Genomic DNA, 27,027 nt, shown 5'->3' on the forward strand with positions numbered 1-27,027 from the left:
AAAAAAAAAGGAGGACAAGCTATATAGTGGAAATATATTCAATGCATCTGAAAAAGTACTCATATTCATAATATAAATGTACACTCTACAAAAGGCAAACAACCCATTGTAGGGAAAAATGCATGATCAAATATTTGAGTGAGGACAATGTACAGGTGACAAGTAAAGGCAGAAATGACTTATGCTGACCAACATTAGAAAACTATAAATCAGTACTGCAGGAAGTTATACTGCACAGCCTATTGGCATGAAGCTTCCTCTCACACCTTGCTCCAGAAACTTCAAACACTGCATAAACACCAGCATTTTTTTCTCCTTTTAAAACTTACCATGTTTCTTTAATTCTTATTAATTTTTTTTATGTTATGGGGCTTTATCTGCATGTTATGCCTGTGTATCATATCAGATTCTCTACACTGGAACTACAGATGATTTTGAGCCACTATGTAGGTGCTAGGAACTGAGCCTGTGTTGTCCAGAAGGGCAGCTGTTGGTTTTAACTGAAGAACCATCTCTCCAGCCCCTCTCTTATTCTTTTTAAAAGGATCTGTTTTTATTTTTTATTATATGTATATGTGCACTTCTGAGTCTAGGGATGTACATGTGAGTGTAGATGCCTGTGAAGGCCAACAAAGGGCATTGGATCCCCTGGAGCTGCAGTTATAGAGTTATAGGCAGTTGTGGGCTGCCTGATGTCTACCTGATATGAGTGGTGGGACAGAATTCAAGTCCTCTGCAAGGGCAGTTAGCTCTCTTAATCCTGATGTATCTCTCTAGCTCCTCCCTCTTTCATTTTTAAGCAATTTCTTATAAATTTAAACATATGCCTGGTAACTCAGTTGCCCTACAAATATATCTGATCATAATTATATCTTCCCATAATTACCTAAGGTGGGGACAACCTAATAAAACGAATGAATGAATAAACTGTGGTATAGCTATTAAGTGGAAACCCTAAACTACATAAAAGTTAATGGATTATCGAAACACTATACCTTTGAATGTTTGAAGGAAAGAAGACAGCCTCAGAAATCAATGAAATGTAGGAACCCAATAAAATAAAATATCTCCAGTGTAAGGCTGTAGTGAATTAATCTTCATTTTCAGTGTTAAAAGGTTTGAAAGAAAAGTGGGTGTAAATGATTTCATTGGGCCACTTTGGGGACTCTGGGACAGTTGATATTCCTCATAGTGGGGACTAAACAGGTCTACTCATTTGTCAAGTTTATTGAATAAACAAGGAAATTTTGTTGCATATAAAATGAAACTAGTATTTATATAAAAATAAATGTACTATGAGCCAAAAAATATTTAAATCTTATATTTTAATTAAACATAAAATATACATTCTTATAGCTTTCAAGGAAAAGCAACAAGTCCCAAAATTGATAAGGTTCAAAGCCAGTTACTTCATTTGACAGTTGATGGTTGGATGGTTGGGAGAACTAAATATTTCCCAATGTGCTGTAGTACCTTCCGTTCCATGTTGTTATGAATTAAGTGTGTTTATACTGTTTGTTGATCTAGCTTTTTCCTCATTTTCATTCTAAATGCAGTGAAGCATATCTTTATATGGTACAATACGAGGGCATTTGACTCTCATTTGGAAAACTCTATGTTTGATTCCCTTTGTATTTGCTTATGCTAAAAACAGCACAATTTCAGTTTTTAACTGGCAATGAAGCTAGAATTGTGAAGAGAATTCATAGGGTGGAAAGTTCTTGGCTGGAAGATAAATATTCTGATTGTCACAAGTCCATCTAAGCGTGTGTGTGTGTGTGTGTGTGTGTGTGTGTGTGTGTGTGTGTATTCCTATGCTAAAGATACTCTGAGCCCCATAAATGTATGCAAATATTGAGTGTCTATCAAAACTTTTGAGTGAAAATTTAGAACAGTAAATTAAAATTTTATATAGGATTTAATCAGTTTGAAGCAGAAGCCATAGAGGAACATGGTTTACTGGCTTGCCATCATTGGCCACATGTCCATTTAGCTTTCTTTTTTTTTTTATTAGATGTTTTCTTATTTACAATTTCTCCTTTCCCAGGTTTCCCTCCAAAAATAAAATAAAATAAAATATGAAAAAAATAAAATAAAAAACAAAAACTAAAACAATCCCCTGTTCCTTCCCACCTCCCCCTACTCACTATCCCACCCCCTCTGCTTACTGGCCCTGGCATTCCCCTACACTGGGGCACAGAACCTTCACCAGGCCAAGGTCCTCTCCTCCCATTGATGACCGGCTTGGCCATCCTCTGCTATACGCATGCTGCTGGAGCCACGAGTTCCCCCATGTGTACTCTTTGGTTGGAGTTTTAGTCCCTGGGAGCTCAGAGGGTTGTAGTTAGTTCATATTGTTCCTCCTAAGGGACTGCAAGCCCTTCAGCTCCTTGGGTCCTTTCTATAGCTTCTTCATTGGGGACCCTGTACTCAGTTCAGTGGATGGCTGTGAGCCTCTACTTCTGTATCAGTCGGGTACTGTCAGAGCCTCTTGAGAGACACCTATCTCAGGCTCCTGTCATCCAGCACTTGTTGGCATCCACAATAATGTCTAGATTTGGTGATTGAATATGGGAAGGATTCCCAGGTGGAGCAATCTCTGAATTGTCCTTCTTATTTAACCAAAAACATTTGTCTAGGAGTAGAATCACCCATAGTAGGCTGAGCCCTCTGACATCCATTAGTAATTAAAACATGCCACAAACATGATTGCCCAATGTGATGGAGGCAGTTTTTTAACTGAAATTCTCTCTTTCCAGGTGACTATAGTTGGTGTCAAGTTTGAAAATAAAAACTAACCAATATAATTCACTTCTTGTCAACTTGACAAACAATTACATTACTGTTAGAAACTAATTTTTCCTTTTTTTGTCCAAAAGATCACATGTTATTATAATAATATAAAACACAATACAACTTTAAAAGAGTCACAGTTAAAAGAAATCTCAACAATTTAAAATTTCAAGTGTTTTTTTAAACACAAAGTCTTAACTGTGGGTTTCTGTAAAATAAGAATAAATTACCTACTTTTTTATTACTAAAAAGAACTAGAGTACAGTAACAATTAGATCAGAGCAAAAATGTAACAAGCTTAGTGTTAGGCTCCAGAAGGCATAGGCAGTTCCATTTCTTTTCTACCACCCATAAGACACACTGCTTTGTACATAGGCTCAGGACAGCTCTGCTGCCTACCTGCCAGTGTCCTTGGTGGTTGGCTACCTCATGAATCTCATGATTTCTGCCACCTTCAGTATCCTGAGGTTTCCACTCCAACAGAGGCTCCGTCATAGTGACCTTTCACAATGCTAAGCTTGGTTATCATATAATATCACTAAAACCAGTGCCACATGAGGAATTCTTGCATATTGCAAAGTTCAGCTGATATCTTCAGATATAGCCTTTGTAATATCTGAACTACCTCTCCTATATGCTAACCCTCACAAACTTTGGTCCGAGGAGAGTTTGCTTCAACAATACTGGTTTCTTAGTAATCACAGATAAATTTTCAGCTCTAGCTAGTCACATTCATTGTCCAAATAAGTTAAGGTCCTCACAATTCACTAAATCTTAATCAGAAACAAAAACAATCATCTTGCTGGAGATTATACTTCATTCTGAGAATTTACAAGCCAGGTTTATTTCTACTTCCTAGTTTTCAAAGTTCCCAGAAAAGGCTCACTGTACTCTAAGAATTCCAACTCTAAACCCCCAAATTCCTTGATAATCAAAATGTCAATCACATTCTTCTGGCACTAAATTTTTTCCTTCTTTGGTTTCTGTTGATCTGATAAACATCATACCTAAAAGCAACTTTAGGGAGGAAATAGTTTGGCTTTCACTTGCATGGAATTTTCCATCTTAGAGAGAAGTTACTGCAGAGATATAAACAAGATAGGGATTCCAGCAGAGTAGGAACTTGAACAAGAAACTAAGAAGGAACACTGTATACTGGCTTGCTCCTTGTCCAGGAATGGCTTGCCAACAGTAGTTAGGACCCTCCTATATCAATAAACCACCAAGAAAATGCACTAAGGATATAATGTAGGTCAATCATATGGAGGCAATTTCTCAACTAATATTCAGTTTTTTCAGTAGTCTTGGTGTGCATGCTTTCTCCTTGCTTTTTAGAGAGGAAACAGTAAAACATTGATTCCTTGAGAATCACTTTAGTGTCTTGCCAATCCTCTGAGTGTAAGTAGATTTCTCTGACCAAAGGATAGTGTACTACATCCATCTTTACAGGTAGAGCTATCTCCATGACATTGTGTCTCACTTCCCATGAAATGTCAGTGTGTAGGGACATGCTCCCTGGGTCCTGTCTAATTGATCATGAATTACTCCCCGACAATTTTTGTTTGTATAGTCTAGCACAATCTATTAACTTGGAAGTTCAATTAAATTTGCTCAAAAATCTCTCAGCACAAAGTTAAAACATCATTATAGATTCTCATGCAGATAGACTAAAACATTCCAAAGTTATGAGTACTGGTGATTGTAGTTAAAAAGATGTATCAGGATCCAAAGTTCATGTTTCATCCATCACAGATGAGTCATAGACATGCTTGTTTGTCCTTTGGCCTTGTTTTCCCCATCTTCCTTTCTTGTTCTCTGCATCTCATATTTCTTCATTAGTAAACTCTTCAGACTTTTGCTTTCTACCTACTGGCTGTATTTTTAGAGTTTTGGTTTATCTAAAAGTATTTTTTAAAACGTATGGTGCTTCCTACAACTTAATAAGGTATGAAGTGTCTTTTTAAGATTCTAGAGATCTTAGGAAAGATTAGGTAATACCAAAAGAGAGCACAGAGAAGCAACACCAATATTCTCATTTCTACAAACAGCTTGCTTGGTTTAATGTGAATAAATAGCTCATCTTCAGTTTGAGCAATTTTCCACATGTGTCTTCTTTGAGGCCCCTGAAAACTCAAGGAATTTAATGCTTATTCAACATTTTTAATTTGTTATTCTCCTTTCCCTAAATGGTTTGTCGTGATGCATCAGTGGTGTTCAAGGTCAGGGCATGAGGCTATAAATAGCTATTTGTAGGAGTGTAAAAACCCTAGTAGTAGTTCCAGGTAATGAGGTACAAGACAAACTTTAGGGCTGACATTTTTACTAGTGCAATTTCTTCAACTACACTGCAAGCAGGGGACTCGGGAAAACTCTGCAATGTCATGAAGTTTTTAACATTGCTTTTGAGGGTTGGTACATTTCCACAATAACTTGTTAGCAGTATCATTTACTTCCTAACAATTGCTTGAGTTTGACAATTCCTGATTTAACTTTTATCTTTGTCTGTGCTGTCAAGAGTGAGATGATCATGCAGGGTTGTTTTATATATTCTGGACAGTTCTTATAAATGTTCACCTGTATGCTTATTTTCTTGTAGGCACAGTATTTAAACAAATGCCCATGCAAACTAGTCCTGATTTAGCCAGGATGCTTTGTCATTGATGTGAATATACAACTGTAATTGGGGCAAGATCTTTCTTTAGGTGAGGACAGCCAATATGCCATAGTGGATCAGAAAGTTTTTTCAAGTAGTTCCTAGGAGGCATGTAGGCAGGCAACCCTATGATACAGTGGTTCTGATTTCTGTAATGAACAGCGTCACTCTTTGGAGCTCACATGTTCCAAGCTTTTATTCTCTGTGAAGCCTTTACTCCAAGCCCTCTGTTGTCACACTACATAGTTCTAGTAGCTTCTATGTTGATGGATTGGTGCCTCTTGTAGACTTAGTGAAGAACCCCACAGGAAGGGATCTTTTTTTTTTTTTACCAATAAGTTTATTACTTGTAATTTCTTCAATCAAAAATTTGACTAGACTTTATTTCTGACTTATTGCTTGCTGATTATAAAGCTACATGTTTGTGTCAGCCCTGGGTACCCATTAACCTAGTAATATTTGGTTTGAAATCTCAGTCACTGAAAGGGTATAAACATACTGAAGCTTTTAAAAGTTTAAAAACCAATGCATTGCCGGGTGGTGTTGGTGCACACCTTTAATCCCTGCACTGGGGAGGCAGAGGCAGGCGGATTTCTGAGTTTGAGGCCAGCCTGGTCTATGGAGTGAGTTCCAGGACAGCCAAGGCTACACAGAGAAACCCTGTCTCAAAAAAACCAAAATAAATAAATAGATAAATAAAATAAAAATAAAAACCAATGCATAGAATTAATATAACACAAGCTATACCCTTTCTATAAAAGAGGGTTTCATTGGCCAACACAGGTCCATGCCCTCTTGTCTTTGTTAAATTTCTACTCCTGTGATAAAACAGCATGAGTAAAGGCAACTTGGAGAAGAAAGGATTTATTTCACTGTATTGTCAGTTCCACAGCATAGTGGGTATCTATGGCAGAAACTCAAACAATCAGGAGCCTGGAGGCAGGAGATGATGAAGAGGCCATTAGAGGAATTCCTCTTACTGGCTTGTTCCCCATCACTTGCTCAGCCTACTCTCCTATAGCATCAGAACCAGCAGCCTGTGAGTGCTGCAACTGGGAATGCAAAAGGAGTTGGGCTCTCCCTTCAATCATCATTCAAGATAATTATGGGCACCATAAGCTTGACCATAGGCCGATCTGGTGGGCATATTTTTCAGTTGAGATTCCCTTTTCCAATATGATCCCAGATTGTTTGTCAACATAAAATCAGTCAACATATTTCACTTAGTAATTTACATATATTAGTGAGAATACGGTATTCAAAAGTTTAAAGAAAGTGATTTACCTTGATTATAACTCACTCAGTTTTAATTTATTTTTATCAGACTGGGAAGACCCTGCTGATATTTGTTAAGGTTGAAGAATGAATAAAATCAAATTTTCTTATGGTTATTTGTTTCTCTATTCATGTATTTATATTAATGAATCCTAAGTGGTAATGTACCAGAGAGAAATGTTGCCAGCCTGTCTATAATAAAGAAGATATAGAAATGCATGCAAGCCTAGCTTATATTTTCCAGAATAAGTATATAAAATTCATAAATTAATAGTTCGTTTCCTTTTTTATTGTAAATAGTGAAAGAAGACCCTTGTTGGAATACTGCTTTGGGCTAAGGAAATTAGAACTACTGTATGACATGGTAGAAGCTTCTATATTATATACTCATCTATGTTTATCTCTCTACAAGGTAAGTGATGAAAATAATAGCAATAATAATAATAATAATCATAAACAATAGAAACATAATAATTGAAACTAACATGGAGACCTGGGTAAGTGAATTTCATTTCATCTTTTTAAATGCCTGCACCAAGAAAGATGAAGACATGACTCAATCATCTAGGTGGGAAAACATTTTACTTTTGGAATACTCATGTTTTCTACATTCCAATTTTGTTCTAGTGTAACTTGGAGAAGAAAATAGTTTTTTGATTGTCCTAGAGGTTTATACTTTTACTAGACAAAATGATCAATGTCATCTGTGTTGGGGAAGCTCTTATGAGCATAGCAGGTTGCTATGTCCTCTAGGCTATAAAGAAGAAAAACACAGGAGAACTAAAGAATGTGTTTGGGTAAGCATAACACAAAACAATGTAGCAGCTTTAGAGAAGGGGAAACAGACAAACGAACATAAAATAAACAAGAGCTGTTGTCTCATAGAAGAGAGGATACCCATGAATATTCCTGTGCTTTTTCAGGGAAGTGTTTATAAAGCAGATAAAGCTCACCTAGGTTTAGTGAATCTTTATTAGACAGACAGAAAAAAAGATGGAGGCAGTTCAAGATAGAACAAACTTTAAGATTTAAGAACAAATGTCTAAGATTATTTCTTTAGTAAGTAACATTTATTGAGTAACTGTGGTATGAGTTGGAGCCTGAAAGTATTTTGTAACCTGTCTGATAAGAGATGAAGATTCATAGCTACCTAATAAAAACAATGAAATACAATAAATTTGACAAGAAAAACTACTATGGAATGTACTTAGAATGAAGAAGAAGCAATTTGTTTTGACTAGAAGGTAGAGGTGATTGCATTTAGCCTTTTTTAGGGAATAAATAGGAATTTTATGATCACAAAGAGAAGAAACTACTTTTCTGATAGGGGAGAGAGGATACCACATTGTCCAAGTGGGTGTTTCATTGGCTACTTCTGTTCTAACCTATTCTTCACCCTACCTCAGACTTACTGAATTACATAAAGTCTCTCTTAAAGCAACTCAGTGCTCACCTTATAAACATGTTTCTGAGATAGATAAAGACTAAAACTACTGGTAACCATGGTAAAATGATATAACTTGTTGGGGAATAAAGAGTGGTTTGGAACAACTCAAGGTATGTGAATCCCAAGGATGAAAATGTGCTTTGAGAGGTCCTGGAAACAGTCATAAGATCATCAAGGGTGATGAGACTAACTTATTATGTGATGTGTTCAATGAAAGTAAGGCAATTTAGAGGTAAGAGACATTTGTAGTATGTAACTCGTCAGTGGTGATGTTCAAATTGCTCATGAAGTTTTCTATCCATTTCCCAAAGTCTCATGTTGAGAGTAACTATGTCTTAAGCTTCACAAATTACATATATTTGAGATTATGTTTACTCCCAAAGGAGTTAGGTTTAGGTTTGTGGAATTCACTGAAAATCCAAAATATTTTTCAGAAAATTAAAGTAAATTTATTCATTTACAAAAGCCAAACTAAGCCCTTCTGCCCTAACCCTTCTGCCCTGTCCTTTCTGCTGGTGCAGACTCCTAGCTAGTCTTCTTCAGTGAAGACAACATATCCTGACCCATCCTAGAGGACCCGCTGCACTCAGAGCAGTTGGTAAGAACCCACCACCACTACCACCATAAGTCTCAGAACTGATGCAAAAATACTCAATAAAATTCTTGCAAACTGAATTCAAGAACACATCAAAACCATCATTCACCATGATCAAGTAGGCTTCATCCCAGGGATGCAAAGTTGATTTAATATATGAAAATCCATTAATGTAATCCATTATATAAACAAACTCAAAGAAAAAAATCACATGATCATCTACTTAGATGCAGAAAAGGCATTTGACAAAATATAGCACCCTTTTATGTTAAAAGTATTGGAGAGAGCAGGAATTCAAGGCCCATACCTAAACATAATAAAAGCAGTTTACTGCAAACCAACAGCCAATATCAAATTACATGGAGACATACTTGAAGCAATCCCACTGAAATCGGGGACATGACAAGGACACCCACTTTCTTCATATATATTCAATATAGTATTCGAAGTGTTGGCTAGAACAATAAGAACACAAAAAGAGATCAAGAGGATACACAGTGGTAAAGAAGAAGTAAAGGTATCACTATTTGCAGATGATATGATAATATACATAAGTGACCCCCAGAATTCCACCAGAGAACTTCTACAGCTGATAAGCAACTTCAGCAAGTGGCTGGATTTAAAATTATTTTGAATCAATCAGTAGCATTCCTTTATACAAAGGATAAACAGGCTGAGAAAGAAATTGGGGAAACAACTCCCTACACAATAGCCACAAATAGTATAAAATATCTTGGGGTAACTTTAACCAAATAAGTGAAAGACCTGTATGACAATAACTTCAAGTCTCTTAAGAAAGAAATTTAAGATCTCAGAAAATGGAGAGATTGTCCATGCTCATGGATTGGCAGAATTAACATAATAAAAATGGCCATCCCGTAGATTGCCTTCTAGAGGCTCACAGACATCTATTGAACTGAGTACAGGGTCCCCAGTGAAGGAGTTAGAGAAAGGACCAAAGGAGCTGAAGGGTTTGCAGCCCCTTAGGACGAACAACAATATGGACTAACTAGTACCCTCAGAGCTCCCAGGGTCTCAACCACCAACCAAGGACTGCACACGGAGGGGTCTGATTGTTCTGGCAGCATGTGTATAGTAGAGGATTGCAATTTGATCATCAACAAGAGGAGAGGACCTCGGCCCTGTGAAGGTTCTGTGCCCCAAGTGTAGGGGAATGCCAGGGCCAATAAGTGGGAGAGGGTGGGGTGGCAGGCATGGGGAAGGGGAAGGCAACAGGGGTTTGTTTTTGTTGTTTTTCTTTGTTTCTTTGTTTTTTGGAGGGGAAACTGGGAATGGAGAAATTTACATGTAAATAAAGAAAATATCTAATAAAAAAAGAAAAGAAAAAAAATGGCCATCCTACCAAAGGCAACCTATAGATTCAATGCAAACCCCATCAAAATCCCAACACAATTCTTCAAAGATATGGAAAGAGCAATTCTCAAATTCATCTGGAAAGGCAAAAACCCAGAACAATTTTTTTTATTGATTTAAGTTTTATTGCATTATGATGAGAAAAGGATCCTAATTTCAATTTATATGAATTTGTTAACATTTAAAAACATATTTTAAGTAAATTGAATTACATCACATTCTTCTTTCCCTTTTGAATCCCAACTCCTCCCAGAGACCCCCTTGAATACCTGCCATACCTTTCATTTTTGTATCATATTCTTTAAAATTTATAAAATATTATAGGGGTAAAAAAATCAATATTATAAAAGTTGTTTGATATAAAACAACAATCAATTGAACAGTCTTACGTAGATGCTTGTCTACAATAATAATGAAAATACATGTTTTTCTCAATATAAATTTTAAATAACTCTAAACATATTAACAGCATATTTTAAAATAGATCACTATATTTTAGTTTTTTTAAGTGATAAATAGATAAAGACTTTTTGTTTGTTTGTTTTGTTTTTAGTAGAGCTTAAAATCTTGGCTCTTACTATGATACAAACCCAAAATAAGAACAATTTTTAGACATTTGAGTTCATTGTAAGAAGGCTGTACTTCAATGACCCTCAAATGACGAAAGGATTTTACCTCCATAGTAGCAAAGCTAAGAGTTGACAGTTCTGCTGTGCCAATGAGTAGATCATAGACACAATTTTTGGGTACATATTTCCTGCTATGGTCAAAGCTATTTGACTTGAGTGATTGTCTTCATTCTCAGCCCACAGTAAACATGTTACATTTATTTAAAAAATGGTGTGTGTATTAAGATGGTCTATTCATGAAGTCATTCAACAACTATTTCAGTGAAAAGAAAACTTCCCTAACCTAAAGAAAGAGAGGTCTATGAACATACAAGATACTTACAGAACTCCAAATAGAGTGGGCCAGGAAAGAAATTCCTCTCATCACATAATAGTCAAAACTTTTTGTTTTGCTTTTTGAGTTTCCTTTGACTGTTGTGTCAGTGTTTTCTATGGTGTCTTCTGCTCCTGAGATTCTCTCTTCTATCTCTTGTATTCTGTTGGTGATGCTTGCATCTATTACTCCTGATTTCTTTCCTAGGTTTTCTAACTCCTGTGTGGTTACTTTTTTTGTGATATCTTTATTGTTTCTAGTTCCATTTTTAGATCCTGGAAGGTTTTGTTCATTTTCTTTGCCTGTTTGATTGTATTTTTTTTTTTTTTTTTTTTTTGTTTTTTTTTTTTTTTTTTGTAGTTCTTTAAGGGATTTTTGTTTTTCCTCTTTAAGGCTTCTAGCTGTTTACCTGTGTTCTCCTGTATTTCTTTGTGGGAGTTATTTATGTCCTTCTTAAAAGTGCTCTATCATCACAAGAAGAAGTGATTTCTATCTGAATCTTGTTTTTCTGGTGTGATGGTGTGTCCAGGACTTGGTACGGTGGAAGAATTGGGTTCTGATCATACCAAGTAACCTTGGTTTCTATTTCTTATGTTCTTACACTAGCCTCCCACCATCTGGTTGTCTCTAGTGTGACTTGCCTTGGCTATATATGCCTGGAGCCTGTTCTTCCTGTGATCCTGGTTGTGTCAGAACTCTTCAGAGTCAAGCTGTCTCTGTGATCCTGTGATTCTGGGATCCTGTGATCCTGGGTTTGTTAGAGCACCTGTGAGTGAAGCTTCCTCTGGGTACTATGAGACTCACTGCAGAATTCGTGCTGAAGGTCTGCTCAGGGCAACTGCCCAGACAGACTGGAAGGAAGCCATGCCACTGGAATGGTGGAGTTCCTGTATGTCTGGGACCTACTGGCCTCAGTTCCTCCTGGTGTTGTGTCCTCCTCACCTCTGCCCCATGATCCTGGGCTTATTAGAGTGCCTGGGAGTGGAGCTTCCTCTGGGTGCTCTGGGACTGGCTCTGAAGTTTTTGCCCAAGGTCTGCTTAGGGTGTAGCCCCAGACAGACCTTTGAGAAAACAATTCTTAACAATAAAAGAACAGCTGGGGGAATCACCATCCCTGACCTCAAGCTTTACTACAGAGCAATAGTGATAAAAACTGCATGGTATTGGTACAGAGGCAGACATACTGATCAATGGAATAGAATTAAAGACCCAGAAATAAAACCACACACTTATGGTCACTTGATCTTTGACAAAGACACCAAAAATATACAATGGAAAAAAGAAAGCATCTTCAATAAATGGTGCTGGTCTAACTGGCTGTCTGTATGTAGAAGAATGAAAATAGACCCATATTTGTCACCTTGTAAAAAGCTCAGTTCCAAATGGATCAAGGACCTCAACATAAAACCAGATATACTGAATCTAATAGAATTAAAAATGGGAAAGAACCTTGAACTCATTGGCAGAGGGGGAAATTTCCTAAACAGAACCCCAATGGCTCATGTTCTAACTTCAAGAATTGATAAAAGGGACCTCATGAAACTGGAAGCTTCTGTAATTCAAAAGACATTTTCAATAAGACAAATCGGCAACCTACAGATTGGGGAAAACATCTTCACTAACCCCACATTTGATAGAGGGCTAATATCCAAAATACTTAAAGAACTCAAGAAGTTAATCACAAAAAAACCCCAACCCAATCAAAAAATGGATTATAGAACTAAACTAATAGTTCACAACTGAGGAATCTCAAGTGGCTGAGAAGCACCTAAAGAAATATTCAAAGTCCTTAGTGATCAGAGAAATGCAAATCAAAATGACCCTGAGATTCCACCTTTCACCAATCAGAATGGCTAATATCAAAACATCAGGTGACAACACATGTTGGAGAAAATGTGGAGAAAGAGGAACACTCCTCCATTGCTGGTGGGATTGCAAACTGGCACAACCACTCTGGAAAGCAATTTGGAATTTACTCAGAAAATTGGAACTAGATCTACCTGAAGATCCAGCTATACCAATCTTGGGAATATTCCCAGAAGATGCCCCACCATGACACAGGGTCATGTCACGTGTTCCACTATGTTCACAGTAGCCTTATTTGTGATAGCTAGAAGCTGGAAGCAACCTAGATGTCCCACAACAGAAGAATGGATAAAGAATATGTGGTTCATTTACACAATGGAATACTACTCAGTTATTAAGAACGAAAACAGTTTTGCAGGCAAATGAATGGAACTAGAAAATATCCTGAGTACGGTAACTCACACCCAAAATGACCTATCACTAATAAGTGCATATTAGTCAAAAAAATATAAATAGATAAAAGTACAAAATACTCAAGATACAGTCCACAGAACTCATGAAGGTCAACAAGCTAAAGTGCCCAAGTGAAGATGCCTCAGTCCCACTTGGAAGAGAGAAGAAACAATCTCAAGTGGGGAGAGAGGGAGGGACCTAGGAGGGAAACTAGACTGGGGGGGTGGACAGGAAGGGAGTAGGGAGAAAAGGGGAACCTCATCTGGTATTGGGTGAGGGAAATGAACTGAAGCCCTGAGGGCCAGCAGAAAGAATGGAAACAGGCACCCTCAGGAAATGGGAGGTTGGGGGAACCCTCCAGAATGCACCAGAGACCTGGGAGGTGAGAGACTCTGAGGACTCAAAAAGTGGTACCTTAGATCAAATGCCTGATGGTAGGGAGAGGGAACGTATAGAGCCCACCTCCAGTAGGAAGACAGGACATCAAGTGAGGGATGGGATTGTCATCCCACAGTCACAACTCTGACCCATAATTGTTCCTGTCTGAAAGAATTAGAGGGATGAAAATGGAGAGAAGCCTGAGGAAAAGAAGGCCTGGCGACAGGCCCAAAGTGGAATCCAGCTCAAAGGGAGGTCCCAAGGCTTGACTCTATTACTGAGGCCATGGAGCACTCACAAAAAGGGACCTATCATGACTACCCTCCAAAAGACCCAACAAGCAGCTGAAAGAGTCAGATGCAGATATTTGCACCCAACCAATGGACAGAAGCAGCTGACTCCTGTTGTTGAATTAGGGAAGGCTGAAAGAAGCTGAGGAGGCCAATCCTGTAAGAGGACCAGAAGTCTCAATTAATCTGGACCCCTGAGATCTCTCAAACACTAGACTACCAAACAGATAGCATACACCAGTTGATATGAGGCCCCCAACACATATATAATAGAGGACTTGCGGGTCTGTGTTCATTCAGAGATGATGCATCTAACCCTCAAGAGACTGGAGGCCCCAGGGAGTTTAGAGGTCAGGTGGGGTGGGGGTACAGACATCCACATGGAGACAGGAGAGCGGGGACGAAGTATGGGATGTGGAACAGTCAGAGGGTGGATCAAAGGTGAGCAAAGTAAAATATGCAGCATAAAAATAAAAGCCAAAATAAATGTTTGGCTCATTTAGTTATAGATATTTTCTTGAAATTTCACATCTTGCTAATTGTCTTCCTGCCTCTGTGTGGAGTAGCAGAGCCTGTTGTTCTTCGTCATGGCTCTCTCTTATGAGACCTAGGATTGTCACAGGTATGCTATGTCACATCACCTCCAGGACTAAGCTGGTAAAGTATGAATTGGAGTCAGAGTACAAAAGTCCTAATAAGAGCAGTCATAGCCTCAGGGCCAGTTATTCTGGATTATTATGAAAACCTGCACTGTGTTGTTATGATAAAGACAGAGATATTATGATCTTTGGTGAAGTTGGTGAAGCAAGGTACAAGGAACTATCGTGAAAGAAATCTAATGCCTGCACTTTTCCAACACTCAGGACTTCTCTGGTCTCCGGAGCCTGTGCACAGGAGAGGGTGTTTTCTGAAGTAATTAGTGGTGACAATTGTGTTTCTATGTATACTCTCAATATTTTTTTTTTGAACTTTGATTTAGTCACAGGCTTCTAGAAAGTATATGGACAGAGCAATGACTGGAGTCATCAAATTCTCTCTCAAACACATAAGTTAGAGAGTAGAGATCAAATATGACTCAGGATCCTAAGTGAGGAGAGCATTCATATGCAATACAATTAATCCAACACGAGCAAGCAGCCAAGAAGTTTAGCCTGTCCATAATCACAATCATAATTATAAACAGCCAGGAATCCTCCTGTTTTCTTTTGTTGTTGAGCATGTAAAACCATGAGAAATCTCACCAACTCTTTGGGGCCAGATGATGACAGTCTTTCACAGAGCCCTGTCACTTTTATACCTTTTTAGAGTTCTGAAAGATATAAGGTTTCAGGATGAGCTTGGAATATCCACAGATAGACTGTACTATCTGCTCCCCAACAGCTATCTCAGAAACCACCGCTCTCAGTTCTACAGAGACTATAAGGCTGCTGACCAGGGAAGGCTAGTGATTTGCCTGACTCTAAGGAACTCTGGCTCCATACTCAGATATTTTCCATAGCACTTGTGGTTGAAAATAGAGTACTCTTAAAGGTAGGACGAGAACAGCCAGAGCACATTGATACTTGCCTTATCAGATGTATCCACATACAATGATCACTATTTAGGGAGATTTCCAAAAAGTCTGTGACAGATAGTTGGGTATCTCAAATGTGAGACTTGGAAATTTCCATAGAAATAGACCTGCAAAAACTTAGATTAAAAGAAAAGAAAGTGTTTTGTCCATGCAAATGAAGTGATTTATTCAAAAGCAAAGTGCTGGCTAGATACAATGCCCAGCTGGAAGGAAGGTGTCCTGTCTGTCTCCAACAGCTTCTGCCTGGAGCCTTGATGTCCTCACCATCACAATGTAATGGAAAACTTGTTTAGAAAAATATCAAATGTGTTGTTGTAATAGAAAAGTTGTTAAAAAAAATCAAATGTATTGTTGTAAAGTGTCAACAAATAACAAGACTATTATGGGTCTCGGCAAATTCTGTCTTCAGCAGTCAGTGAATGCTCGCAGAGGTATTTGTTCCCAGGGGCTTGTAGTTATTATCAAAACACACAGCTGCATAGATACACATTTTGCTAGCAATGACTGTTGCATTGAGGTCTCTTTAGATACAGGTGAACCTGGTGAGTTCTTGGTTTAATTTGTTAATGTACTGTTAAATTGGAGTCTTTATGATATGTTATATCACAGACATGGGAGAAATGGTCACTAATCTCTAAGTGAAAATATGTGGTCAATGCTGTTAAAGTGACTGACTCCTTTGTGCCTTTGTGTAAGTTGTTCTCCATTTGGGACTCCATTCCTATGTGACAACTAGTGTATTTTACCTGCCTTTCCAGTCTTGCAAGGCTGTCTTAAGGATCATTATTCTACAGTATATGGTAAGGTACAGGACAGACCTTTGAGAAAGCTGGTTTTTCAAATGATTACTCTGGAATCTCATAATATCTGTCATTAGGGTAAAAGTATAAGGAACAAATTAGATAATCCAGGATTTTAAATCTAAATATAATATGTATTATTGAAAATAATTATTTTTATATCAAAATTTCTGATCACAGTTTCTTTTCTTTCAACTCCTCCCAGAACTTTCTCAGCTCCAAACTTCATGTCTTTCGTTTTTCTTTCTCTATAAAAAACAATCAGGGAGACAAATAAACAAAACCAAACAAACCAAAATAAAAATAAGACAAAGAAAAATAAAAAAAACCACAACACACACACACACACACACACACACACACACACACCATAAAAACACAGCTTTGGAAATCATAATATACAAGCAAAAGACCTGTAAGACAAAAGAAGAGGAAGAGAAGGAGGAGGAGGAGAAGGAGGAGGAGGAGGAGGAGGAGGAGAAGGAGGAGGAGGAAGAGAAGGAGGAGGAGGAGGAGGAGAAGGAGGAGGAGGAGGAGGAGAAGGAAGAGGAGGAGGAGGAGGAGGAGGAAAGGTTCACACAAAGTAATATGAGACAAAAAAAAGAGTCCATAAAAATATTATTCAGAAAATTTTGTGTTAGCCATCTACATATGGGCACAGGGCCTGCCCTTAAGTGTGGTTTCTATACCTAGCAAGTCTCCATTGGAGTACATTTTTGGTTAGGGATGGGAGTGCATATTCACTTCCCCTTCTTAGCACTGGAACCCCCATCTCTCTTGGACCTCTGCAGGCCCTGTGCATGCTTCCATTCTTTCTGAGTTCATTTGTGTGGCAGTTCTGTCGTGTCTGGAAGCCACTGGTTCTCTGTTGTCCTTCATCCTTTCTATCCCTTACAATCATTTTGTCTCCTCTCTCACAGAGATCCATGAACCTTGAGTGAAGAGGGTTGATGAAAACATCCCACTTAGGACTGAGTGGTCTCAAGCCTCTCACTCTTTGAGCATCGTCCAGCTCTGGATCTCTGTTAGTTTCCATCTCCCGCAGGATGGAGCTTCAGGAGAGCCAGGATTCCTTCTGCGAGGTACCCTTCCATGTTTAAGGCTTTGGACTAAGGTACTTGGTAATAAACACACATAATCTCCTCAGCAATCTTATAAATTAAGCGTTATTTAAATCTTAAAAGCAATCTGAATTGAAAATCAAGTTTTACCACTGGCCATGAGGCCACTGACTTCAGATTTCAATCCAATTATTCAGACCCCCAGTAGAACATTGTGTTTGAATACCCCACAGCCTCTTCAAATTTAGCGTTCTCTTGGCTATCACCAGGCTTGCTGGTTTATTTTCCAGAAAACAAGAATAGATCATTAAAAATGGCTCAGACAAGGAAACTGCTTTGCAGCCCTGGGCCAGTCTGGCCCCAGTCCGGCCATTATGACTCCTGCTGAAGATAACATCGGTGTTTTCTCCACTGTTTCATCCCAGAAGTGTAGGATAAAAGCCTGCTCTTTATAGCTCCTGTGAAGTACAGTGTTTACAGACAGCTCACTGATCATCTGCCACAGGAGCCCTTGAGAGCTCTGGCCAGGCAGACAGGACTTGTTTTAACGGGCTAGAGGCAAGAACCCTTTAACGAGATCAAATGAGCGTCCTGTAAAGAAATCCAGCACCTCCGTCGCTTGGGAAGGAGAGGTAGCTTTTATATTTTGGGTTAAAATTTGACAACTGTTGGCTTTTTCTGACTCCCGGGAGGAGAGGTAGATGCACATCAGGTCCTCCACTCTCAGCAGTCTCACTTTCAATGGTATCAATGTTCTGTAGTCAACTGTCTTTCAAAACTAGTAAGGTAAAATTTTCAGAGGTAATTCACATGGGTTAGATTGTATGCCATTCTAAGGAATGTGATAAAATCTTGAGCCTCCTACTCTGCTTTGTGTAGGACATGAATCATCCTTTGTCTATAGTGTCCATACTGAAGCACTGTGAAAACCATCCCATTCATCAGTTCATTTGTCCACCTATCCACTCATCCATCAATCTATCCATCCATCCATCACTAAGTAGCCATCTCTTATTACATGCACTGGTGTTGGTTGCCGTATCTCAGTACTTTTGTTCTGGTAACCTGTGTGTTTTACTTAATATTGGTCTCTAAGTATCTGAGTAGTATTGCTAGCAAATTCATTGCAGTATATTATTAAAAGTCTTCTATTTTATTATGAATCATTTAAAATATCTTGCTGTGCTTGATCCAGACATTAAGAGAAGTATTGGTTGGAGATAAAAACCTCATCTGCCCAGTTAGTTGCAGTTTGGAGAGAGGGATGTTTGCTAGTGTGAATGTTGGAGAGTCTTGAATTCTTGTCTGGCTACATCACTGCAAGCTGTAACACATGAAATAACCTTTGTGACCCTATTATCTTTGCCAGTAAAATTAGATTTGCCAGTAAAAAAGATTATAATATCTTTCTTGAAAGGAAAACAAAGAACCTAAAAAAAATGTTTTAGTTTTCCAATTGATACATAGTAGGTTTCATTTCTCCTGGACCCCTGGAGGAGAAAACAGTTTAGTTCTATATAATTGTGTGACCAAACACTCTACTTCTCAGGGCCATTATGTATCAGTTAGAAAGGACAAAAAAACCCTGGATGTGGAATTCTTTGACATTCCTTCCAGCTAAAAATTCTGTGTTTGTTTTAATAACATTTAACTCTATAACTGTTAGAGTTTGGATGGCAACAACTTGAGATATTTTTGAAACCACACTCATCGTGGCTTTGACAACATTTTCTAGAGAAATAAAAATCCACTGCTGATGAAATAGAACAAAGATACCACTGCTCAACCTATTATCTGGAAAGCTCAGATAAGGTTGTATATCAGTCTGCTGTTCTGTGGCTATCACAAAATAAATGAGAATGACTACAGAACAAAGAAAAGATGTCTGTTTGGGTTCCAGTGTTGCTCAAGGGTACATTGTTAACAGTAATGTAACTCTGGGTATGGTGTCAGAGTGCTGGAAATATGTTAGGAAAAAGTCATGTGTGATATACTTGTTCAAATGGGAAACGTCTCCCACAGGCTCATGTATTTGAACTCTTGGTACCCAGTGGTTGTTGGTGTTTGGGGAGGTCATGGAACATTTATGAGGTGAATCCCTGCAGAAGAAAGTATATCACTGAGGGTGGCCTTTGAGGGTTTATAGCTCCACATTATTTTTTGTTCTCTTTCTGTTTCCTTGATTAGTCAGTTTCATGTTTCTGTAGTCAATGGTGTCCCCACCAGGATAAACACATTTTCAATGGAACAGGAAGCCAAAACAAACTTTTTATTAGGTATTTTCTTTATTTACATTTCAAATGTTATCCTCTTTTCTGGTTTCCTCTCTAAAAACCTCCTATCCTCTCCCCTCTCCCCCTGCTCACCAACCTACCCATTCCTGCTTCCTGGTGCTGGCATTCCCCTACACTGAGGTATAGAGCCTCCATTGGAACAAGACCCTCTCCTCCCATTGATGGCTGACTTGGCCATCCTTTGCTACATATGCAGCTGGAGATATGAGTCCCAACATGTGTATTCTTTGTTTGGTGGTTTAGTTCTTGGGAGCTCTGAGCGTACTAGTTAGTTCATATTGTTGTATGTCCTAAGGGGCTGCAAACCCCTTCAGCTCCTTGTGTCCTATCTCTAGCTCCTCCATTGGGGACCCTATGCTCAGTCCAATGGTTGGCTGGGGGCATCCACCTCTGTATTTGTCAGACACTGGTAGAGCCTCTCAGGAGACAGCTATAACACTTATTGGCATCCACAATAACGTCTGGGTTTGGTGACTGTATATGGGATGGATTCCTAGGTGGGACAGTCTTTGGATAATCATTCCTTCAGTCTCTGCTCCACACTTTGTCTCTGTAACTCCTTCCATGGTATCCAATATATACAAAGAACTCAAGAAGTTAGACTCCAGAGAACCAAATAATCCTATTAAAAAATGGGGTACAGAGCTAAAAAGGAATTCTCAACTGAGGAATAACAAATGGCTGAGAAACACCTAAAGAAATGTGCAACATCCTTAGTCATCAGGGAAATGCAAATCAAAACAACTCTGAGACTCCACCTCACACCAGTCAGAATGGCTAGGATAAAAAACTCAGGTGACAGCAGATGATGGCAAGGTTGTAGAGAAAAAGAAGCACTCCTCTATTGCTGGTGGAATTGCAAGCTGGTACAACTACTCTGGAAATCAGTCTTGTGGTTCCTCAGAAAATTGGACATGATATTACCTGAGGACCCAGAAATACCACTCCTGAGAATATACCCAGAGATGCTCCAACATGTAATAAGGACACATGCTCCACTATGTTCATAGAACCCTTATTTATAATAGCCAGAAGCTAGAAAGAACCAAGATGTCCCTCAACAGAGGAATAGGTACAGAAAATGTGGTACATTTACACAATGAAGCACTCCTCAGCTATTAAAAACAATGAATTTGTGAAAATTTTAGGCAAATGGATGGACCAAGGAAAATCATCCTGAGAGAGGCAACCTAATCACAAAAGAACACAAATGGTATGCACTCACTGATAAGTGGATGTTAGCCCAGAAACTCAGAATACCCAAGATACAATTCACAAACCACATGAAACTAAGAAGAAGGAAGACTAAAGTTTGGATTCTTTGGTTCTTCTTAGAATTGGAAATAAAATACCCACGGAGGGAGTTACTCAGACAAAATAAACTTTTTACTTCAAGTGTATTTATCATGGCAACAGAAAAGTACCTAATACACATGGCAAAGCAAGAATCTAGAAACTGAAAAGTGGGAGAAATTTTGCTGTTTTTATAATACCTGCTTTTTAGAACTAACTTAGAGAAACATGGAAAATGCCTAGGTTCTTTCTAAGGTCATTGGCACCCAAATGATCCAGCTACTCTTACAAGGCGCCACTTAGTGATTTGAATGAGAAATGTCCTTCATATGCTCACACATTTAAATACTCCCCAGAAAGTAGTGCTGCTTAGTGAGGTTGTAAAAAAAATTAAGACAAGGATCTTGGTGGAAGAATTATGCCACCAGAGAAAGGCTTTGAGATTCAGCACCTTGGTCCACTTCCAGTCTATACTCTCTGCTCCTTGTGTGCAGTTTAGTATGAGCTCTCAGCTTCCAGATTTTATTGCTATGCATTCCTTGCAACTAGCAACATCTATCCATTTGAAACTGTGAGCCAAAATAGACTCTCCCTTGATTCTATAAGTGGCTTTTGGTTATAATATCTCATCATAGCAATAAAACAGTGACTAATATATCCACTATTCTCCATAAAGCATCTCACACATGAACCCTGGAAGATTATACATTATATTGAACTTCCTGACAATACATGTATATCTCTCCACTGTTTCCTGCATTCATTGCTATCCTGACTATACAAATGCAGAGTGGGTATCTATGAGTCATTCCTGGTCAGTACGCATAAAATATTCCTTATTAGCACACACTATTTACATAATATATTTTAGTTGATTCATTATTTTCTATTTCTTTACATGCAGAGGCTGAACCATCCCTCTTCCAAAAATCTTCAATCCATGAGGTTCCAAAATCCAACTCTATTGAGCCACAATGTAAAGCTGTAAATAGAAAAATTCACATCTGATCCATCAAGTGATGGTTTACAGTCAACATGCATGCAAGCTAAAAAATATTACATAAAATTAACTTTAGGCTATTGTGTATAAAGTTAACATGAGACATAAAAAACCTTATGTTGAGACTTGGGCTTTATATGTAAAGACAACTCTTTATATATAAGATAATTTTCTAAAATATATTTTTAAAAACCCTAATCTGGAACCATTTTAGTCTAAATTATTTTGGATAAGGACTATTCATTATATATGGTAATCTATGGTTATCAGAGCTAATGATTCACCTGTAATAAATAATAGTTTGGGGTATTTCTATACACATAGGTCAACTAATTCTAGAAGGTTATTCAGAACTGACTTCTGAATCCAGATGTTAGATTCATAGCAGCAACGGACTGTACAGATCCCATAGTCTGGCTATTCAAGATTTCTCAGCAAGCACCACTTGGGTTGTTCACTTGGTAAGTGAGCCAGTATCTTAAATAATACCATCCTTTCCACTTATCTTTCTTGAGCTTCCTCTTTGTTCTAGTAGCAGATGTAATAAGTATTTGGCTAATTCAGGTTTCTATTTTATATTAAGCTTCAATTTTTATTGTATGTAAGGCAGGGTCATTTTTTGATCATACTACATTTATTTTATTCTATAAAAATGATAGAAGGAAAGACTTAAGAACTATTTAACAAATTTGAGGTTATTGTTTTGATAATTAAGGACTATTTGAAATCCTCAGAAGATATGGAAAAATCATAACCACACAATATTGCTGTAGAGGAAGACAACACCAGCACTGACGAATCTCCCACTTAGCCTCCAGAGACAGTGACAGAGATTTAGTGTTCATTGGAATGGGCTCTGAGTATCTCTATGAAAACCCAAGGCGGAGCACAGATGGTGGTATTTTAAATCCATGTAGAGCTTGCCTTACAAAGGATGACAAAGTGTTTGACGAAGTCTTTGTGGTCACCATGCTACAGAGCATCTGTTGGGAGATGAAAGAGTTGCATGGACCATTAGCACTCAAATTGAACAAATGTATAGAGAAGAAAAATGTTGACTAGTGACTCTAAGAGGAACTCTACTTTTCTCTAAAGACATCCAAGAGATCAAAGAACAGAGTAGATTTTGATGTTAAATAATTCCTGCTCTCGTTCAATGAGCTTTCTTTTTTTTTTTTTTTATTAGAACTGGATGGTATGTCTGCCACTCTTCCATCACTGCAAGGAGCTCTAAGACATAAGGTCATTTGCTTTTCCTGTTAAAAGAAAAACAACAAAAAGTCATTCCTTTATTTACTTTTTATTCTTTGAACCAAATTGAAAATAAGACTTGTCATTTGTCAGTGAAAATAATAGCTTTATTATTGATAAAGCTCATTGCAGAAATGACAAATTATCTTACTAATAATATAGAAACTTTATAATACAGCCACTCCATGAAGGCTGTGTGTTAGAAGCACTGTAGAGCAAATTTATTTTAAAAATGTGTACATGTGTGTGTGCATACATGCACAAGCACGTGCATGCTCTCACATGCTCACATTCATGTGTGTGTCTATGTGAGAGTCCGTCCACATATATGTGAGAATACTTGTAGAGGCCAGATGGGTGAGATATATTTGAAGCTGGGATTATAGGCATTTGTACTGAGAACCAACAATGGAGTCCTCATGGTAGAACAGCATGTGAGCTTATCCATGGTTCTAGGTTTCCATCCCTTTTTCAGGTATTAAGTCCCTTTCAAAGAAAAAGTGAGAAAGAAACATTGTGGAATGGGACTTCGAGTGTTATGTCATTGGATGCAGTGTCGTGTAATTCTGGGAATAAAGACCTAATATATCATTGTCCAGCTTCCTCCTAGGCTATGGGTCTAATATCTAAGTTCAAGGCAAAATGCCCATGTGCTTGTTGTACTTTGTAGAGATCATCAATCAGGAACCCTGTAATCCTGTTGTAACTGCTGGCACTTTTTCCTAAGCCCATTCCCAGCTCCCAAATAATGACATTTATTTATGATACTTTTAGTTTTATCTTATGCTTGCTCCCCAACTAGCTATTAATTCATAGTAAACCATTTAAACTATTCTGTGTTTGATAAAAGGCTGGTTAGTTACCTCTCTTTGGTTTCATAACCCTGGCTTCCTCCAAGTATGAGTAGCATCCATATGAATAACAATATCAAAGTCCAGCCTGCACTCAATTCTCTACCAGCACAGAAGTCAGCATTTATATAATAGAAAGACAACCCTTACATAGCATACAATAATATTATCCCAAGGCTAGTCTTTGTAATGTCACTGTCCCTGCATTATTTCACAGCTGATATTGCCAGGATCATTGATATGATCCTGGGCAATAGGGCTTGTATGGACTTTGAAAAGGGCCAGACTAGTCTCTCATGTTAAATAGGATGTCTATTTAACAAGAGATCGGGAGAACCCTGTACCTCCTACTCAGAGCTTCTGTGTTCCAGCCCTTTAATTATACCCTTAAAGCAGATTTGTTTGTTTGTTTGTTTCCAACACCACATCCTGTAAATGAAGTCCAAATAACTGAGGTTCACATTGTGGAGGAACCTTCAATTTAGATGTGCCTGTATTATGATAGGATCCAGGGAAACAATAATCATATAATTTTTTAAAAAATTAAATTATCTTGGCTTTCTAGTAAAGTTAAAGTTTATTAAAGTCTACAAATACACATAAGATTTGAGGGATCTCTGTATTTTTTTTTTTTTTTTTGGCTAATATCCACAAATTAGCGAGTACCTACCATGCATGCCATTTTGGGTGTGAGTAATCTCACTCAGGATGATATTTTCTAGTTCCATCCAATTTGCCTGTAATATTCATGATGTGCTTGTTTTTAACAGCTGAATAGTATTCCATTGTGTAAATGAACCTCATTTTCTGTATCCCTTCTTCCTTTGAGGGACATCTGGGTTGGTTCCAGCTTCTGGCTGTCACAGATAGGCTGCTCTGACCATAGTGGAGCATGTGCCCCTGTGGTATCTTTTGGGTATATGCCCAAGAGTGGTATAACTGGGTCTTCTGGTAGATCTAGTTCCAATTTCCTGAGAAACCTCCAGATTGATTTCCAGAGTAGTTATTCCAGTTTGCAATCCTACCAGCAACAGAGGAGTGTTCCTCTTTCTTCACATCCTCTACAACATGTACTGAAGTTTTGATCTTAGTTATTCCGATTGGTGTAAGGTCAAATCTTGGGGATGTTTTGATTTGCATTTCCCTGGTCACTAAGGACTTTGAACATTTGTTTAACTGCTTCTCAGCTGTTAGAGATTCCTGTGTTGTAAATTCTCTGCTCAACTCTGTACTTCATTTTTTTTTAATTGGGTTATTTGATTTTTTTGGAAGTTAACTTTTTGACTTTATATATAAAGTCTTTTTGTCTTTATATTTTTGGATATTAGCCCTCTGGCAGATGTAGGATTAGTGAGGTTTTTTCCCCTAATCTGTACGTTGCTGATTTGTTCTATTTGCTGTGTCTTCTGCATTATAGAAAGTTTTCAGTTAAATTAGATTCCATTTATCATTTTTTTTTTTTTTTTGGTTTTTTTGAGACAGGGTTTCTTTGTATAGCCCTGGCTGTCCTCACTCTGTAGACCAGGCTGGCCTCAAACTCAGAAATCAGCCTACCTCTGGCTTCCAAGTGCTGGGATTAAAGACATGTGTCACCACTGCATGGCTTGCATTTATCAATTGTTAATCTTAGAACCTGAGCCATTGGTGTTCTCTTTAGGAAATTTCTCCCTGTGCCAATGAGTTTGAGGTGCTTTTCCACTTTCTCTTCTGCTAGATTCAGTATATCTGGTTTTGTTTTGAGGTGCTTGATCCACTTGGACTTGAGCTTTGTGCAAGGTGACAATTATGGATCTATTTTCATTTTTTTCTATATACCCAGTGCCAGGTAGAACAGCACCAATTATTGAAGATTCTTTCTTTTTTTTCCATTGTATATTTTGGCTTCTTTATCAAAGATCAAGTGTCCATAAGTGTGTTGTCTTATTTCTGTGTCTTCAATTCTGTTCTATTGACAGAATACCCAGGATAGAGAACTCCACAGAACTCCAGAAGGTTAAGAAACAGAAAGGCCCAAGTAAGGATGCTTCAATCCTACTTGGGAGGGAGAAGAAAACAACCATGGGAAACAGAGGGACAGAGGGACCTGGGTGAAAGAGGGGAGGTGGAGGGGAAAAGAGGAATTTGATCAGGTATTGGAGGAGTTAACAGGAGAGAAGCCCTGAAGGTCAGCAGAATGAATGGAAATATGCAATCTAAGGGTGGGAGGTGGCTGGAACCCTGTAGAACATACCATAGAATTGGAGGTGAGGGTCTCAGGACTCAAAGAAAGGAGCTGTAGATGGAATGCCCAGCAGTGGGAAGAGGAAACCTGTAGAATCTACTTCCTGTAGAAAGACATAGCATCAAGTGGAGGAATAGGTTACTATCCCATAGTCAAAACCTCCGACCCAGAATTGTTCCGGTCTAAAAAAACTTCAGGGACAAAAATTAAGATGAGACTGAGGGAAATGAGATCCAGTGACAGGCCCAACTTGGGATCCATATCAAGGGGAGGCTCCAAGGACTGGGACTATTACTGATGCTATGGTGTGCTCACAGACAGGAGCCTATCATGGCTGTCCTCTGAGAAGCCCAACAAGTAGCTGACTGAGATACAAACAGATACACATACCCAACCAATGGACTGAATTTGGGGACCCCTGAGGTTGAATTAGGGAAAGGCTGTGTAGTGGCTATTCCTGGTTGTCAACTTGACTATATCTGAAATGAACTACAATCCAGAATTAGAAGGCTCACCTGGCCCTAATCTGGAGGCTGAGAGATACAAGTTTCTGACCTGAATCTTGGCATGGAGATCCTGAGGTATAGTGGCTATGAATCCAAGAGGATCAAGATAGAAAGATCTATGAGTTCAAGATCATCTGGGATTAAAGGTGTGGTGGCATAGTGGCTATGAAT

General features: G+C 38.3%; 1 long non-coding RNA gene across 1 annotated transcript in view; it reads left to right on the top strand.

Annotated features, from left to right (window-relative positions):
• The window catches only part of LOC116094758, an 18,738-nt gene extending 1,216 nt beyond the window's left edge, over nucleotides 1-17,522 (top strand). Inside the window, exons 2-3 of the long non-coding RNA XR_004120295.1 lie at nucleotides 7,022-7,133; nucleotides 17,300-17,522. This is a non-coding gene — a long non-coding RNA (uncharacterized LOC116094758). The remainder of the gene's footprint in view (nucleotides 1-7,021; nucleotides 7,134-17,299) is intronic.
• Nucleotides 17,523-27,027: the final 9,505 nt, after the last annotated feature.

Source organism: Mastomys coucha, unplaced genomic scaffold (genome assembly GCF_008632895.1).
Source record: "Mastomys coucha isolate ucsf_1 unplaced genomic scaffold, UCSF_Mcou_1 pScaffold17, whole genome shotgun sequence".
Lineage (NCBI taxonomy): Eukaryota > Metazoa > Chordata > Mammalia > Rodentia > Muridae > Mastomys > Mastomys coucha.